This window comes from Mytilus californianus, unplaced genomic scaffold, assembly GCF_021869535.1.
Source record: "Mytilus californianus isolate M0D057914Y unplaced genomic scaffold, xbMytCali1.0.p SCAF_3, whole genome shotgun sequence".
NCBI lineage: Eukaryota > Metazoa > Mollusca > Bivalvia > Mytilida > Mytilidae > Mytilus > Mytilus californianus.
In genome coordinates, this window is record NW_026262679.1 from 15,558,186 (window position 1) to 15,576,128 (window position 17,943).

The 17,943-nt window shown below is 39.4% G+C and overlaps 1 long non-coding RNA gene across 6 annotated transcripts; it reads right to left on the reverse strand.

Annotated features, from left to right (window-relative positions):
• Positions 1 to 9,963: 9,963 nt before the first annotated feature.
• LOC127733986 (uncharacterized) lies at positions 9,964 to 16,779 on the reverse strand. Of its 6 annotated transcripts, none has more exons than XR_007997329.1 (4): positions 16,113 to 16,779; positions 13,288 to 13,463; positions 11,343 to 11,696; positions 9,964 to 10,285 (listed from the first exon to the last, which is right to left on the reverse strand). It is a non-coding gene; the product is annotated as an uncharacterized LOC127733986 (long non-coding RNA). The 6 variants fall into 6 exon arrangements; XR_007997328.1 differs by lacking the exon at positions 16,113 to 16,779 and adding an exon at positions 14,011 to 14,500 and having other exon boundaries at positions 13,288 to 13,481; XR_007997333.1 differs by lacking the exons at positions 13,288 to 13,463; positions 16,113 to 16,779 and adding an exon at positions 14,877 to 15,218.
• Positions 16,780 to 17,943: the final 1,164 nt, after the last annotated feature.

Here is a 17,943-nt window from a genome sequence, read left to right on the forward strand (position 1 = left end):
ATTTCCTGCTGGGTGTCAAAACATCTCTTATAGTCGTCAAAGGTAATATGATGCTTGATGACAGCCTTTGTATCTCCCTTTGCTTTCTTGGTAGTGTCTCCATCATCCATTTTGTACGCATATAATTTTGGTCGAGGTCCCACGAAGCCAGTCATACTTTTACCATCACATTCGTCCTTAAACATTCCAATTATCTTCTTGTTGACGCCGGATGGAATTCCTGAAGGGTGGTCAGCTGGATAGTTCGAGGTATCGATTTTTTCCTGAACATGGGGGTAACATTTTTGTAAAAATCCTCGGTCTGAATTTCATAGGCCAAGCTATCTGTATCGGTAAACAGTAGCCGGGCGTTATCACCATACGTCTCCTGTATGAAACCGTAATGGAATTTATACATCAGAAGCTTTGAGACGTCCAGGATACATGCTCCTAAGTAGACTGTGAATATGAATATATATGTTCAAACTCTTTTAGGTCATTTTTTAGTAGCAAGAAACAAAAAAACTATGTCAATTGGACATGCTTTGATACTATATATGCCCTTGAATTTTTACTAGATAACATTTTTGTTCGCTTTGGAGATTCCGTATATCGTCAGGTTATCGGAATTCCAATGGGGACTAACTGTGCACCACTTATTGCGGACCTTTTTTTGTATTGCTATGAGTTACAATTTATGACAAAAATCAGCAAAGACCCATCGAAACAACATCTGATACACAAATTTAATAATACTTTTAGATATTTGGATGATATTTTGGCTCTCAATAATGACGACTTCAGTATGCATACTAAAGACATTTATCCTGTTGAACTTACTTTAAATAAAGCTAATACTAACAATGACCACTGCCCTTTCCTCGATCTTGATATCTATATCATTAACGGAAAGCTTAATACTAAAATATATGATAAAAGAGATGATTTTTCATTTCCTATCGTTAATTATTTATTTAAAAACCAGTTGTTGGCATGACACGGGTTATGTTCTTCTCATATATGTTATGATGATATGATACTAAACCCCTAACGGGAAGGATTGTGCCTGATATTCATATGATGAAGACATAATCTTTCAATCAGTATAATTGAAGTCTGGAGCTGGCATGTCAGTTAACTGCTAGTAGTCTGTTGTTATTTATGTATTATTGTCATTTTGTTTATTTTCTTTAGTTACATCTTCTGACATCAGACTCGGACTTCTCTTGAACAGAATTTTAATGTGCGTATTGTTATGCGTTTACTGTTCTACATTGGCTAGAGGTATAGGGGGAGGGTTGAGATCTCATAAACATGTTTAACCCCGCCACATTTTTGCGTCTGTCCCAAGTCAGGAGCCTCTAGCCTTTGTTAGTCTTGTATTATTTTTAATTTTAGTTTCTTGTGTACAATTTGGAGTTTATTATGGCGATCATTATCACTGAACTAGTATATATATTTGTTTAGGGGCCAGCTGAAGGACGCCGCCGGGTGCGGGAATTTCTCGCTGCATTGAAGATCTGTTGGTGACCTTCTGCTGTTGTCTGTTCTATGGTCGGGTTGTTGTCTCTTTGACACATTCCCCATTTCCATTCTCAATTTTATGGATTGTCGAATTTCAGCTTGGTTCTTTTCATGTGAACGGCTGCCAGATTTTCATTGAATACGACCCGGCGATCAAAATTGGGCTTCAACACCAGTTTTAGGGCTTGTTTTTCACTGTTCACCAGTCGAACATCGACCCTCTTTCGAATATTCTCCATCGTTTTTCCAAACACTGAGTTATTCATGAGTTTGTAAAAACCCTTCTCAGCATCGCTTGTAGCCTGAGTTCTGAGTTCGGTATTCAGGTCGATATACGGTTTAAGCCACGGGGATTGTTCAAATCAGTTGATCCGATGAACCTTTTCCAAGATCATTCCCTGGGAGATATAGTATTGGAGGTTCTGAAGATGAAGGCTATATTTTTCGCGTTTGCCTAGATGAGGTACCAATTTACGAACTCCGTCGATTTCCATGGCTTCCGGCGCGAGAGGGTAGTCGTTATGACTATCGTGAAGGTGTTGAGGATATTCTAGATCACTTTCTACTAACGCCCCATATTTATGATCTTCTGAATATTTTAACATCTCGTCGATCTCCTCTGGATCTACCCATTCAAACCCTCCTGTGGGAAAGGGTTGTGCCATAGCCCCACCATAATTGTTTGCATCTAGGTAGGTCATAAACTTGGTTGGCTGCGATGGATCGTAATTACTTATATATGGATTATTGGCCTTTCCGAGTCGGTGAGATATCATGGCCATACCTCCCCTAGTCGCATTTTCGAGCATCAACAGCATATCCGGATCGGCCAGAAGTTCCAGTCGGATCCTGCTGTATTTTAGCATCGCTTCGTAAGATAGCCCTGGGGATGTGAAATAGTGTGCGGGATCGAGCTTGTTAGTTTTCATACAGTCATACAGTTATCCCTTAAATTCTCGAAAACATCTTCTAGTAAGGCGACATCACTTTCCAAGTAAAGATTGTTATACTCTTGCATCGTCCGGCAACTTAATTCCTTGAACACCAGCTGGGCGCGGGCGTAATCTTCATTGGAAATATGTTCACCGTGAAGTTTGTTGAAAAACGCCTCCTTAGGTGGTAGCTGTGTTTCCTCCAGCTTGTTGGGACTATCTACATAATCGTATGGATATACTCCCTTCCTAATCATCAGTTCGGTGTGATCACCGAAACACTTCTGCGTTGCCTTGAATTTATCCTTGGTCAGATTCTTTGCCAAGTTTTCAATGGAGGAGAGTAGGAATCGCATGGAGTCAATAAACCTCATCTCGATATCTCCAACCTTCTTGGAGAAGGTAATATATTTTTCATCGGTATTGGGGATACAGTTAATCTTTCCTCTCCGAATCCTAATTCCCTCACAAATAAATGGGTATCATACCCACTCAAATTATGAAATACGATGGGGACACATTTGGGTAGCTGAAACGCTAAATTACACTCATTGTGTGCTGCACCTCGATATTTGCCAGTAAGATGATTGTGATCCCGAACCTTATCCCCACCCAAAGTGTTACCACAAATGTGACAGAGTGTGCTCGCCGCGAAATTCTCATTATCTTCATCCGTCATTACCATCGCAATTTTGGTTTCATAGGTTTTGGCAATTTCTCCGATTTCCTTTTTCATACACTCCACAAATGTCTTGGCTGCATCTTCTCCACAGTAAACGACTGAATCTTTGTAGTCACCGTGGACATATTTTATGCGGTAACAGAATCCAGATGGCTGATGCAGTTGATATGCCTTGGTGTAGGCTCGTGATGGATCTGGCTGGCAGGTGTCCATTTTTTCCGTAAAGCACTCAAAATCCGCATAGATTATGAATGGTACCCTCATCTGGCGTTGGTAGTTTTGGAAACTGATGAAGGTTCCTTCTTCCGGCATCTCGATTCTGATCGGCTTCTTCTGACTGCAATATTCCATGTGCTCGTCTAGGATGTCCTGTCTGGAAAAGTGACACAAACACCTACAGCAGAAGTATACTGATTCTTTGTGTCCTGTCACTTGAGAGTTCAGAAGGCGTGAAAGGCTCTTAATCCAGCAGTAGTGCTGCTTGTCATTATGGGTAAAAAATATGAGGTCTATGTGTTTCTCTCCGGTGTTCTCCAATATTCTCAGGGGATATACTTAAAGATCCTCCTCTTCATCTTCACCTTTCTTAACACCATCGTAGCCAAAAACGTTAATGTTGAGGTTTGGATTTTGCCGCTCGAATTGTTAATTGCCTTGAGGGAAACTAGGAATTCAATCCCATCAAAGTTAAGCTCGCCTGCCCACTGTGTGTACTGTGTGACTCGGTTTGCTGATTTCCTGTCTACTTCCGGATTGTAAAGTGCTGATAACACCACCCACTTGAAGCAATGATCATCTTCATTTCTCACATTGATGATAGCTTTCTTTTGGGTGAGCTTCTGTGGGAGTGGGATGTAAGACTTCCCGGCGAGTGGTTTGAATTTGTTCAAGTGGATTTCTAGCTTATCGATCTTTTTAAATGTCCATCCACTACCATCGCGCATATACTTGGCCATATTTTCCTGAACATTCTCTGCCACAAGGGAAATCTCGAAATCGAGGTCTGATGAGTGGGTGATCGTAACCTGACATGATCTGAAGGTGGGATATACGTAGATATTCTCTCCGGTTGCAGGGTTTGATTTCACTAACTCTTCTGTTAATGCTATTTGCACCTTCAATGCTTTCTCTTGGGTGAGGGTACTTTTGATTTCATTGGAAATGGTTCCTCGGCTGATCTGGAAAAACGTTTCCAAATTATGCTGCTTGAGTGGTTCAATGGTGACTGTACCAAATACACCTTTCGGTCGACAATTTTGATTTCCTCTTCGATGGGTGCATTTTCGATATCATGTTTCACCAGCTCAGTCAGAGCAGCTCTCGCTAGTCGGGAATAGTTGGTGATTCCCCGTCTTTTGGCAATGGTCTTTCGTTCCTTTTTGGTGAAAACCTCTTCGCGAGTAAATTTGTGGGCGGTTTTGTCCTCGATTAACTTTACCAATTCCCCCTTGGGTTTCCTACTGTATCCCTTAAGTCCCTCCTTCTCCGCGATTTCTCGGAGTTCTTTCATGGTGGCTTTCACCACGATTTTCCCTCCAACTGGCGTATCCTCTTCCTTCTCCTGCTGACGTGGTTCTTTGCTGTGTCTTCAGCAGAGCCCATCTTTTCCCGGTTTACTCTTGCAGAACTGTCCATTCTTCCTCTTCAGTGATGCGCCGCAAGTTTTTGGTTCTTCATTCTCAAGAAAGAAATCTTTGAACTGATCCATATTCATATCAACACTATTGGATGCCATCCCTTTATTTGTATCAATTGAAGGGGTGCTTTCTTCTAAGGTGTTTGGGGCTGGGGTATCTCTGACGTTTTGTGTGAAAGACATACTTGTATCTACCCTAGCATTACATCCCTTTAAGGTGTCTCTACCATTGTTTACAAAAAGCCATATTCTTGTTTCTATCCTTAGACTAGTTGAAACACAATGAATTTGCATTTTATGTTTGAGGTTGGGGTCCCTATGCAGGATTTGTGCTTAAAAATGGCAAAAAAGTTCAATTGGTCTTGGCGTCTCAATAGAAAAGTTCGTTGGACGGATAAAACATTTCGACGTAAATTCGAGAAACGATGCCTGAACGCTGTTCGTTTAGGTGAAACTTGGATTACAGTTCTATCTCAACAGAACAAAGAATTCACGTTTATTCTTAGCATCATCAATGTTTTCCTTGCCAAATACGACTGTTTAGTGCCGCCAAAGACCAAGAAGGTATGACGATCAAGGTTGCTTTTTTTATACCGTATTTAAGTCAAACATTTTCATAAAACTATGGACGGAAAAGGTTACTGAATTCCACAACAAAGAGGTCAAAGTGCTATGCCGCAAACACGACGTTGATCCCGCCAGAATGGAGGAAAGCCAGGTTTTCTCGACCACTGGGACCACACCATGATGGGAAGATGATCAAATACTTTAAAGCCAAATGTACGCGCACATGCGCGATTGGTACTTTAGATGATCTCGTTCACCAACAAAACACCACCAAACAGAGATCGACTTAAGACCTTTGGCAGCAAGTCATAAGAAATATGAAAGAAAATAAGGTGTACTGTAACTTGTATGCAGACATGCCTACTATACAGCAGGATCGGATCCGCGTGTTTACCAATTCCCATGATTTCAACGATGAGGAAATACAGGGTTCCAGAACTTCTGAATACCTCGTACCGCATCGATAAGGTATTGCGAAGGCGAAATCGGGGTGATGTCAATGATCTCTTTAAGAAATGGATAGGTAATCTCAGTCATTTATTTCTTGGATCAAACAATTAGACATGGAGTCACAACCTCTCTTTTCAAACACAAAGGTTCGTGGTTCGATCTCTGTTCCTGGGAGAAAATTTCAGGGACCAAATTTTCGGCTCTGCCTTGACACCATTTGCGAGTATTGTCTTCAGGAACGATGATAGTCTGTCGGAAGGGTACGATAAACGGCTGACCCGCATAAAGAGAGATCCATATCACTGCACGTAAAAGACAACCTTGTAGATTTCGAAAGAGACCAGGCTCATGCCGCTACAAGGCAGCATTCGCACCAGCAAAGTAGAGAGGGATATGATTAATATAAGTTACAATAACTTGTTTCCAAATCCACTAAAAAGGAGGTCTATATTCTTGATGATTCTCCAAGACTGTAAAGGTTATGAGAATGTAAAGGTTACTAGTAACCAATGGGTTTAACGGTTTTCTCTGATATAGCAGGGTTACTAGTATAAAACTATGCTGCATTTTATTGTACAAGAGGTGTCGACCTGAATCAATTGGCGTGCGGGTTCTATTGAGAGGAGTCGCTTGCGGGTACACTATTGCCTGTAGGTGAAATCATGATATGTATGGGTGTATCAGAGGGAGTAAAATGACTAGCTTGAAAAACGGTAGTATTGACGGGTAAATTATGACTAGTTGATTGTGAGGATTGAATGAGTTTTTAATTTGACGTTTTTTTTAATGTAAACGAACATGTACTGAACTGTTTGCTGAATTTCTTCCACCACGTCTTCATCCGAGCAAGCTTCTTTCATTAAGACCTTTCTGAATATCACTTTTCTGTGACACGGAATCTAAAATAGCTGTGACTTCCTCAATTTCTATATCGAAACTATCTCTGCAGTTATGCCTCCAAAATTCTTCCAAAGTCTTGTAAGTGCTCGTTTATGTCCGAAACGAATGGCTTTCAGCTTTGTATCCATTTTCCCTTCTTAAGATAGAAATAAAAGACTTCTTGGCTATGTGATATATGTACTAGTCATAGTAACATGTCAAAGTGACGTGACTTTACATTAAGTGCGACACATAGTAAACTTCATGTGTGTGGTATTTACGAGAGGTATGATTATGATGCAACGTATTACCCTCAATTTTTAAGATCTCGATATCTACTCTAGTTTATTTTAACACATCTCACTCCGTCAATCTATTGAATTTCTCTTTCTTGTTCTTACTATTTCTTTGCATACCAAACATTCATCACCTTGTCCTCTGCCATTTTATTTTCGTGAAGTTAACTAATCAAATGGTTCTGCATGTTTGAGTTTGTGGTCACACTTGTCCAGCTTGTCCATTATTTTTTCTCATGTTCTTTGATTGCTTCATTCATTTTATATCCATTTAAATCTGGTCGCACTAGGTTTCATACGTGCTGTCTTTTACTTTTTTAATAACCCACCATTTCATTACAGCATCCGAACTTGCCCTCGGAGCTTTCAGAATGGTGATATGGTTGTCGATCATGTTCCAGTATTTGAAGGATCTACCCATGATCATCCCTCTTTATCAATGGCCGTTTGTGTTGTTCCATTCCCTGAAAAATACTATTCGGAGATTGGCGAGCGTTTCCAATGGATTTTGGCTCTTTCTGATGGGTCGTCCAAGTTCGTCTCAAAAATGTTCCATTGGCGATAATCTGGAGACATTGCTGGCCACAGCAACACACGAATGTGATTATTCTCCAAAAAATCATTGAAATGTGTGCCACGTGACAACGGGCGTTGTCCTGCTGAAAAACGTGGTCAAAACGATGACTTCGGAGAAACGGGAGAACGAGTGGAGCCAGAATTTCGTTCCTATACCTTTTTGCATTTAGGTTACCTTCAATAATTGTCAGATCGGTGCGTTCCTGGTAGGTTATTCCGTCCCATACAATAATTCCGCCACCCTCAAACAGATCCGTTTCCTGTACGCACGCATCAGAAAATCATGCATTGCACCTCCGGTAGACACTGGCTTTGCCGTCGCTAAATGTCAAGTTGAATTTCTATTCATCGGTAAAAAGGACTTGTCTCCATGTTAGCCTATTCCATCGAATCCGTACCCGAGTCCATTCAAGTCGCGACATCCTGTGACGTTGCGTAAGGATAGGTCCCTTCAACGGACGATGAGCTGTTAGGCAAACTTGATGCAGTCGGTTACAAACTGTTTGGGAATAAAGCCTGATTTTGTTTCTTCCATGAGTTTGTCGTGCTGTTTGTGACAAGTTTACAAATCGATTCCGGAGATGAATAATGCGGATGTGACTGTTTTGACGTAACTTCGTTTCACGTTGCCTGCAACCTCGGGGACGATTATTTGTCGTGCCAGTATCTCTAAGACGAGTCTTAAGCCTTTCAATATTCATTCTAGAGACATTGGGATGATTTGCAACCTGTATTAGAGTTATTTTTGCTGCCAACAAAACAATAGCTCGTTCTCTCTCATTATGACGTAGACGTGGCATTGACTTACGTGTAACTTTTTCAATTTTTTAATGCGACCTTTTGTTAACAATAGTGCTCGACACATTTAATGACCAAAAGGACAACTCAATTCCATCTTGATACAGGTAAATGTTTGAAAAAATGCTTATTTGTTTAAAATCAGAAAATGACGTAACGTCGTCTTCGAATTTTTAACAAATTAGTAAATGATAGATAAATCATTCAGGTCACTAGTTTTAATCTTGAAAATATTATAAATTAATGTATGTAAATTCTTTTAATTAAAAACCAGTGTAACGTTTCTATTTTTGCCTAGTAAACATTTATTTATATCAGACAATGCACGCACGTGGACGATGGTACTTATACCGTCTTTAAGAATGTGGCGCTTGGATTGTCAATGATAAAGTTAACTGGTCTGTATGTCGTTTTACTATCATATTTTTTTAACAACTCAGTACTGTTTGTCGATTTTGTTTTATTCTGGTACAAAACCTCTGATATAAATAGACTTTTGAAAATAAAACAAAGTAGACTGTCTATTAAGTCTGTAATAGTATATAGATTTTTAGGTTGTATACCAGCTGGCCTTCGCACTAAAGTTCTTTCATCTTCATCGTTTTCTTTTTCGAAATACCCTTGAAAAAAATTCAGCCAGTGTTCAGCCTTCTCTTTATCAGTACTTACATAACACATTTTACAATCTCTTTTATCATATAATTCGGATGGAGGAATTTGGATTTTCATTTCGACTTCATATGACAAGAAATTCTTCTTTGCTGACTCTGATATGTCTTTTTCACGATTTTCACGTTCTTTCTGACATTTGAGTTGGCTTTGTTCCTCACTAAATTTTAGTTCCTTTCGACATAATTAAACATAGCACCTCTTGAAGATTTGCGCCTGTGTGCCCTCTACAAGATCTTTATAGTCTTACCCCGCGACATCCCTCATTATTTTTTCCAGAGGCTATGGAATAGGCAAATTCCAGTTGTTTTTCCCAAATTGTTTTTGAAATTCCGAGCCCTAGTTTCAGATTTTGGACAAAGCGCAACTCGAAACCTTGCGCAAACCATGCGCCTGTTTCTCCTCTACAACACCTATATAGCTATACCCCGTGAAACTCCACATTATTTTTTTCTCTAGAAGCCATTGAATAGGTGTAATACCACCTATTAATGCATGGTACGTCACATCCGGTTGCATACGAAAATAGGTCTAAAAAATATTCCCTTGAATTTGACAGTTGTAGGCAATTAATCCATCATTTTATTGCAGTAAAACATTTCTGGGTCATAAACATATACATGTATCTTGGGTATTTCAAAGCATCATTTTTTTGGGGGGGGGGGGGGGGGGGGTGGGGGGGGGGGTTTCTGTAGAATATTTTGGAAACTTGAGGTTGCATGGTTACTAAAGCTTGTACACAGGTTAAATAAGGGGCAAATTTGATTGGTTAACTGACAGTGATAGTTATTTTCTTATATGCAATGAAATGTTATGTTAAAAAAAAAAAAAAAAAAAATCAATGGAGGTATTACACCAATAGGCCAACCCCCTCTGTTTTTTCCTTCTTTTTTTTTCCTTTTGAGCCCTAGTTTCAGATTTTTGAACATAGCGCCCTTCGATACCTTGCGCAAAAGATGCGCCTGTTTATCCTCTACAAGACCTTTATTGTCATCCCCCGTGACACCCCTCATTATTTTTCTCTAGAAGCCATGGAATAGGCCAACCCCCCTGTTTTTAACATTTTCTTTCAAATTTTGAGCTCTAGTTTCAGATTTTTGAACATAGCGCCCTTCGATACCTTGCGCAAAAGATGCGCCTGTTTCTCCTCTACAAGACCTATATAGTCATACCCCGTGACACCCCTCATTTTTTTTCTCTAGAAACCATGGAATAGGCCATTCCCCCTGTTTTTAACAAATCTTTTTCAAATTTTGAGCTCTAGTTTCAGATTTTTGAACATAGCGCCCTTTGATACCTTCCGCAAGAGATACGCCTGTTTCTCCTCTACAAGACCTATATAGTCATACCCCGTGACACCCCTCATTTTCTTTCTCTAGAAGCCATGGTATAGGCCAACCCCCCTGTTTTTAACAATTTTTTTCAAATTTTGAGCTCTAGTTTCAGATTTTTGAACATAGCGCCCTTCGAAACCTTGTGCAAGATATGCGCCTGTTTCTCTTCTACAAGACCTATATTGTTATACCCCGTGACACCCCTCATTATTTTTCTGTAGAAACCATGGAATAGGCCAACCCCCCTGTTTTTTACATTTTTTTTCAAATTTTGAGCTCTAGTTTCAGATTTTTGAGCATAGCGCCCTTCGATACCTTGCGCAAAAGATGCGCCTGTTTCTCTTCTACAAGACCTATATAGTCATACCCCGTGACACCCCTCATTATTTTTCTCTAGAAGCCATGGTATAGGCCAACCCCCCTGTTTTTAACAATTTTTTTCAAATTTTGAGCTCTAGTTTCAGATTTTTGAACATAACGCCCTTCGATACATTGCGCCAAAGATGCGCCTGTTTCTTCTCTACAAAACCTATATAGTCATACCCCGTGACACCCCTCATTTTTTTCCCTAGAAGCCATGGAATCGGTCAACCCCCCTGTTTTTAACAATTTTTTTCAAATTTAAAGCTCTAGTTTCAGATTTTTGAACATAGAGCCCTTCAAAACCTTGTGCAAGATATGCGCCTGTTTATTTTCTACAAGACCTATATTGTCATACCCCGTGACACCCCTCATTATTTTTCTGTAGAAGCCATGGAATAGGCCAACCCCCTGTTTTTAACAATTTTTTTTTTCAAATTTTGAGCTCTAGTTTCAGATTTTTGAACATAGCGCCCTTCGATACCTTGCGCTAAAGATGCGCCTGTTTCTCCTCTACAAGACCTATATAGTCATATCCCGTGAAACTCCTCATTATTTTTCTCTAGAAACCATGGAATAGGCCAACCCCCCTGTTTTTAACAATGTTTTTAAAAATTTTGATATCTAGTTTCGATTTTTTAACATAGCGCCCTTCGATACCTTGCGCAAAAGATGCGCCTGTTTCTCCTCTACAAGACCTATATAGTCATACCCCGTGACACTCCTCATTATTTTTCTCTAGAAGCCATGGAATAGGCCAACCCCCTGTTTTTAACAATTTTTTTTTCAAATTTTGAGCTCTAGTTTCAGATTTTTGAACATAGCGCCCTTCGATACCTTGCGCAAAAGATGCGCCTGTTTCTCCTCTAGAAGACCTATATAGTCATACCCCGTGACACTCCTCATTATTTTTCTGTAGAAGCCATGGAATAGGCCAACCCCCCTGTTTTTAACACTTTTTTTTCAAATTTTGAGCTCTAGTTTCAGATTTTTGAACATAGCGCCCTTCGATACCTTGCGCAAGAGATGCGCGTGTTTCTCCTCTATAAGACCTATATAGTCATACCCCGTGACACTCCTCATTATTTTTCTCTAGAAGCCATGTAATAGGCCAACCCCCCTGTTTTTAACAATTTTTTTCAAATTTTGAGCTCTAGTTTCAGATTTTTGAACATAGCGCCCTTCGAAACCTTGTGCAAAATACGCGCCTGTTTCTCTTCTACAAGACCTATATTGTCATACCCCGTGACACCCCTCATTATTTTTCTGTAGAAACCATGGAATAGGCCAACCCCCCTGTTTTTAACATTTTTTTTCAAATTTTGAGCTCTAGTTTCAGATTTTTGAGCATAGCGCCCTTCGATACCTTGCGCAAAAGATGCACCTGTTTCTCTTCTACAAGACCTATATAGTCATACCCCGTGACACCCCTCATTATTTTTCCCTAGAAGCCATGGAATAGGACAACCCCCTGTTTTTAACAATTTTTTTTTCTTCAAATTTTGAGCTCTAGTTTCAGATTTTTGAACATAGCGCCCTTCCATGCCTTGCGCAAAAGATGCGCCTGTTTCTCCTCTAGAAGACCTATATAGTCATACCCCGTGACACTCCTCATTATTTTTCTGTAGAAGCCATGGAATAGGCCAACCCCCCTGTTTTTAACAATTTTTTTCAAACTTTGAGCTCTAGTTTCAGATTTTTGAACATAGCGCCCTTCGAAACCTTGTGCAAGATATGCGCCTGTTTCTCTTCTACAAGACCTATATTGTCATACCCCGTGACACCCCTCATTATTTTTCTGTAGAAACCATGGAATAGGCCAACCCCCCTTTTTTAACATTTTTTTTCAAATTTTGAGCTCTAGTTTCAGATTTTTGAGCATAGCGCCCTTCGATACCTTGCGCAAAAGATGCGCCTGTTTCTCTTCTACAAGACCTATATAGTCATACCCCGTGACACCCCTCATTATTTTTCTCTAGAAGCCATGGTATAGGCCAACCCCCCTGTTTTTAACAATTTTTTTCAAATTTTGAGATCTAGTTTCAGATTTTTGAACATAGCGCCCTTCGATACATTGCGCCAAAGATGCGCCTGTTTCTCCTCTACAAAACCTATATAGTCATACCCCGTGACACCCCTCATTTTTTTTCCCTAGAAGCCATGGAATCGGTCAACCCCGCTGTTTTTAACAATTTTTTTCAAATTTTGAGCTCTAGTTTCAGATTTTTGAACATAGCGCTCTTCGAAACCTTGTGCAAGATATGCGCCTGTTTATTTTCTACAAGACCTATATTGTCATACCCCGTGACACCCCTCATTATTTTTCTGTAGAAGCCATGGAATAGGCCAACCCCCTGTTTTTAACAATTTTTTTTTTCAAATTTTGAGCTCTAGTTTCAGATTTTTGAACATAGCGCCCTTCGATACCTTGCGCAAAAGATGCGCCTGTTTCTCCTCTACAAGACCTATATAGTCATATTCCGTGAAACTCCTCATTATTTTTCTCTAGAAACCATGGAATAGGCCAACCCCCCCTGTTTTTAACAATTTTTTTTTAAATTTTGATATCTAGTTTTAGATTTTTGAACATAACGCCCTTCGATACCTTGCGCAAAAGATGCGCCTGTTTCTCCTCTACAAGACCTATATAATCATACCCCGTGACACTCCTCATTATTTTTCTCTAGAAGCCAAGGAATAGGCCAACCCCCTGTTTTTAACAATTTTTTTTCAAATTTTGAGCTCTAGTTTCAGATTTTTGAACATAGCGCCCTTCGATACCTTGCGCAAAAGATGCGCCTGTTTCTCCTCTAGAAGACCTATATAGTCATACCCCGCTACACTCCTCATTATTTTTCTGTAGAAGCCAAGGAATAGGCCAACCCCCCTGTTTTTGACACTTTTTTTTCAAATTTTGAGCTCTAGTTTCAGATTTTTGAACATAGCGCCCTTCGATACCTTGCGCAAGAGATGCGCCTGTTTCTCCTCTACAAGACCTATATAGTCATACCCCGTGACACTCCTCATTATTTTTCTCTAGAAGCCATGTTATAGGCCAATCCCCCTGTTTTTAACAATTTTTTTCAAATTTTCAGCTCTAGTTTCAGATTTTTGAACATAGCGCCCTTCGAAACCTCGTGCAAAATACGCGCCTGTTTCTCTTTTACAAGACCTATATTGTCATACCCCGTGACACCCCTCATTATTTTTCTGTAGAAACCATGGAATAGGCCAACCCCCCTGTTTTTAACATTTTTTTTCAAATTTTGAGCTTTAGTTTCAGATTTTTGAGCATAGCGCCCTTCGATACCTTGCGCAAAAGATGCACCTGTTTCTCTTCTACAAGACCTATATAGTCATACCCCGTGACACCCCTCATTATTTTTCCCTAGAAGCCATGGAATAGGACAACCCCCTGTTTTTAACAATTTTTTTTTCAAATTTTGAGCTCTAGTTTCAGATTTTTGAACATAGCGCCCTTCCATACCTTGCGCAAAAGATGCGCCTGTTTCTCCTCTAGAAGACCTATATAGTCATACCCCGTGACACTCCTCATTATTTTTCTGTAGAAGCCATGGAATAGGCCAACCCCCCTGTTTTTAACAATTTTTTTCAAATTTTGAGCTCTAGTTTCAGATTTTTGAACATAGCGCCCTTCGAAACCTTGTGCAAGATATGCGCCTGTTTCTCTTCTACAAGACCTATATTGTCATACCCCGTGACACCCCTCATTATTTTTCTGTAGAAACCATGGAATAGGCCAACCCCCCTGTTTTTAACATTTTTTTTCAAATTATGAGCTCTAGTTTCAGATTTTTGAGCATAGCGCCCTTCGATACCTTGCGCAAAAGATGCGCCTGTTTCTTTTCTATAAGACCTATATAGTCATACCCCGAGACACCCCTCATTATTTTTCCCTAGAAGCCATGGAATAGGACAACCCCCTGTTTTAAACAATTTTTTTTTTCAAATTTTGAGCTCTAGTTTCAGATTTTTGAACATAGCGCCCTTCGATACCTTGCGCAAAAGATGCGCCTGTTTCTCCTCTACAAGACCTATAAAGTCATACCCCGTGACACTCCTCATTATTTTTCTGTAGAAGGCATGGAATAGGCCAACCCCCCTATTTTTAACACTTTTTTTTCAAATTTTGAGCTCTAGTTTCAGATTTTTGAACGTAGCGCACTTCGATACCTTGCGCAAAAGATGCGCCTGTTTCTCCTCTACAAGACCTATATAGATATACCCCGTGACACCCCTCATTATTTTTCTCTAGAAACCATGGAATAGGCCAACTCCCCTGTTTTTAACATTTTTTTTCAAATTTTGAGCTCCAGTTTCAGATTTTTGAACATAGCGCCCTTCAATAACTTGCGCAAGAGATGCGCCTGTTTCTCCTCTACAAGACCTATATAGTCATACCCCGTGACACCCCTCATTATTTTTCTCTAGAAGCCATGGTATAGGCCAACCCCCCTGTTTTTAACAATTTTTTTCAAATTTTGAGCTCTAGTTTCCGATTTTTGAACATAGCGCTCTTCGAAACCTTGTGCAAGATATGCGCCTGTTTCTCTTCTACAAGACCTATATAGTCATACCCCGTGACACCCCTCACTATTTTTCTCTAGAAGCCATGGTATAGGCCAACCCCCCCTGTTTTTAACAATTTTTTTCAAATTTTGAGCTCTAGTTTCAGATTTTTGAACATAGCGCCCTTCGAAACCTTGTGCAAGATATGTGCCTGTTTCTCTTCTACAAGACCTATATTGTCATACCCCGTGACACCCCTCATTATTTTTCTGTAGAAGCCATGGAATAGGCCAACCCCCCTGTTTTTAACATTTTCTTTCAAATTTTGAGCTCTAGTTTCAGATTTTTGAACATAGCGCCCTTCGATGCCTTGCGCAAAAGATGCGCCTGTTTCTCTTCTACAAGACCTATATAGTCATACCCCGTGACACCCCTCATTATTTTTCCCTAGGAGCCATGGAATAGGACAACCCCCTGTTTTTAACAATTTTTTTTTTCAAATTTTGAGCTCTAGTTTCAGATTTTTGAACATAGCGCCCTTCGATACCTTGCGCAAAAGATGCGCCTGTTTCTCCTCTACAAGACCTATAAAGTTATACCCCGTGACACCCCTCATTTTTTTTCTCTAGAAACCATGGAATAGGCCAACCCCCCTGTTTTTAACAAATTTTTTTTAAATTTTGAGGTCTAGTTTTAGATTTTTTAACATAGCGCCCTTCAATACCTTGCGCAAAAGATGCGCCTGTTTCTCCTCTACAAGACCTATATAGTCATACCCCGTGACACCCCTCATTATTTTTCTCTAGAAGCCATGGAATAGGCCATTCCCCTTGTTTTTAACAAATTTTTTTCAAATTTTGAGCTCTAGTTTCAGATTTTTGAACATAGCGCCATCGATACCTTGCGCAAAAGATGCGTCTGTTTCTCCTCTAGAAGACCTATATAGTCATACCCAGTGATACTCCTCATTATTTTTCTCTAGAAGCCATGGAATAGGCCAACCCCCCTGTTTTTAACATTTTCTTTCAAATTTTGAGCTCTAGTTTCAGATTTTTGAACATAGCGCCCTTCGATACCTTGCGCAAAAGATGCGCCTGTTTGTCCTCTACAAGACCTATATAGTCATAATCCGTGACACCCCTCATTATTTTTCTCAAGAAGCCATGGAATAGGCCAACCCCCATTTCTGCAAATGTGTATCTTAGTTCAATTAAACAATGACATCAAAGGTGCTGTATTTTACAGGGAAGGACTACTTTTACATACGTTCTAAATGGAAGTGGGTGCATTGGTGGTTTTACACCTACAAATAATCCGTTGACAGATGCAGATTTACTGTGGTACTGAATATTAGCCTAAAAAGAGATGTGGCTTGTTTTATCAATGGATGGGATAAATACCATTTCATGTTTGAGTTGAAATTGCAATATTTGGACGGAATTTCTGCCTGTTTAAATATTTTTCATTTAACGGCCGTTGCTGTCTTATTCATTTTTTCGGTTTTTAGATATATCGCCTTATTGTTCGCTGGCTTATTGTTCGCTAGTTATTGTTCGCTAGCTTCAGCCTGGTATGTGCAGACATACTAATTGCAAAAAAATATTTGATCTCTAGGGTATTTTCCTTTTACCAGACTGAGACATATATGTGCTTTTACCATAAAAAGGTCGCACCCCCCTTTCCGAGATAAAAGGCATAGTCCCGTTTAAATTAATATTTAATCGAACATATCTCCCTTTTATTCATTTTTTTATTATTGCTTTTTGATTATCTTACTAAGCATAAATATTTATAATCTAGGCTAAGAAAAAAGGACGATGTTTTCATAAGTATGCTTTCGTGTACAAGATGTACGTAACAGTGAGCGACTGGATGGAACGTTAAATAATCACATGTGTGTTTACAATATTTCTGGAGTTTCGGCTATTTATAGATAAATGTTACCTGTGTACCGATTTGCATGATTGGTAACCAGGCAAAATCTAATTGCTAAAATAGAGTTAAATTCCGACACTTTACGGGATCAAAAGACATTTACTAGGTTTCGAATTGTCCCAATCAATCAACACAAGTTAGCTATGATAGAACTGGGAACAATATATATGTTCCGGGATAGAGTCAGCAATATCTTCCAATCAGATAGTAAGAAGCATTCAGCCCGCAGACTGTCCATCGTTCAACTCTTAATAACGTCTCCTCGGAGACGTTAATGATATTGTCAGATCTATAAACTAACTGTTAACAAGACATTGATTTGTTCGAAATACAAAGGATTTTCTACTCCAGGAATATATTACCTTTGCTGTATTTGGCAAAACCATTCGCAAAATTTGGCCCTCAATGTTTTTCAACTTCGTACTGTGTTTAGCCTTTTAACTTTTTTAATTTTTTTTTTGTTTGACTCAAGTCTTACATAGATATTTTTTCATTTTAAATGGGTGAGGGTATTTTTATTTCAAACAGGTGTACATAATCTTCAACATGATACCCGATAGTGATCCACTATTTAGGGAACGACCATTTAACTTCAAAGGGGGGTTATCGTTTTTTCCTTAAAAGATATTCTGATCCCTAATTTGAAGAAATAAAAATATTGTGGTCAAGCAGATGACAAAAAAAAATATTCTGAATCCAGATTTCCCCCATACCTTATAGTGTTAAATTAAAAAAAAAATTGATTGGTAGCGTCGAAAAACTAAAAAAAATATTTCTGACTCAGACAAAAAACTAT